A 1,602-nucleotide genomic window follows, 5' to 3' on the forward strand; every position below is an offset into this window, starting at 1 on the left:
CCACTCACCTCAGCCTCCCAAAGGCGTGGGATTACAGGCTGAGCCACCGAGCCCGGTTGAGATGGTTTTTTTTAAAGAAAGGTTTGAGATTCTGTGCCCTGGAGCAGTGGCTTTCCCAGTGTAGGGCCTGGTTAAAAATCTCGGGCTGCATCTGAATCACCTACTGAATCAGAAACTCAGAGAGCGAGGCCCAGCCAACCATGATTTAAGTAACCCTCTAGGTGATTCTAAATACTAAAGTTGGAGAACCACTGCTCTAAAGCATCTGAATGGGATAGGGGTCCAGGAATCTATATTTTTAACAATCTCTCCTAAGGTATGTTGCAGGAAACATTGATATGGTGGTTTTGAAAGTACTTTGGAAAATGTGTCTACGGCCATACTACCCTGAACACACCCAACCTCATCTGAAAGTACTTTGAAAAATGTGAGTGACTTTCCAAATGGTAAATATTATTTCCATTAAGAGGAAACAGGATAAACAGTAATAGCAAATGTCATTAATTACTGAGCACTGAGTCATGCCTCTGAGTTTCTACTTGCATAGCCTATTAATTCTCACAAACAATTCATAAAAGAGGTTAAGAGGATAGACTTTGAAGCCGGAATGCCTAGGTTTTTATCTAGCATGTGACTTAGTTTACACATCTGTAAAATGGGTTTAATAAAGTTGCTTCTTTCATGGGTTTATTATGAGAATGAAGGGAGTTTGCTGATCAAAAACACCTGCCATGTTGGTCCCACTAAGCTGTTATATTCACTATTAAGCTCACCCTACTAAAAGGTAGAGAATGGAGGACTTGGACCTAATCAGTGTAATTCTGAATTGTACATTATTTTTTTTCTTTCTTTTAACCATCACTTGAAGTTTCTTTTTCTTTTTCTTTTTTTCTTTTTGAGTTGGAGTCTCACTCTGTCACCCAGACTGGAGTGCAGTAGCCGTTCCCAGCCACTACAGCCTTGACCTGCTGGGCTCCGGCAATCCTTCCTCCTCAGCCTTCCAAGTAGCTGGAACTACAGGCGCGCGCTACCACGCCCAGCTAATTTTTGATTTATTGTAGAGATGAGGTCTCGCTGCCCAGGCAGGTCTCAAACCCGTGGGCTCAGGCAATCCACTCACCTCGGCCTCCCCAAGTACTGGGATTACAGGCTGAGCCACCGAGCCCGGCCTCTTTCTTTTTCTTAAGTGACAAAGTCTTGCTTTGTTGTTCAGGCCGGAGTGCCGTGGCCTGATCATATGATCATACTTCCTCGCAGCCTTGACCCTCTGGGCTCAGGTGACCCTTTCACCTCAGCCTCCTAAAGAGCCCGGACTGCAGATGTGATCCACCGCACCCGGCCAAGTGTACGTGAAGAGCTAAGAGCTAAACTATGGCCAGGCTCGGTGGCACAGTCTGTAATCCCAGCACTTTGGGAGGCCGGGTGGATTGCCTGAGCTTGAGGGTTCAAGACCAGCCCGGGGCAACTTGGCGAGACCTCCTCTCTACAATAAAAAAAATTAGCCGGGTGTGGTAGTGCGCCTCTACAGTTCCGGCTACTTGGAAGGCTGAGGTGGAAGTACCGCTGGAGCCCAGCAGGTAGACGCTGGGGTGGCCATGAGTG

The sequence above is a fragment of the Carlito syrichta genome, unplaced genomic scaffold (assembly GCF_000164805.1).
Source record: "Carlito syrichta isolate Samal-C Ts95f unplaced genomic scaffold, Tarsius_syrichta-2.0.1 Scaffold309724, whole genome shotgun sequence".
Lineage (NCBI taxonomy): Eukaryota > Metazoa > Chordata > Mammalia > Primates > Tarsiidae > Carlito > Carlito syrichta.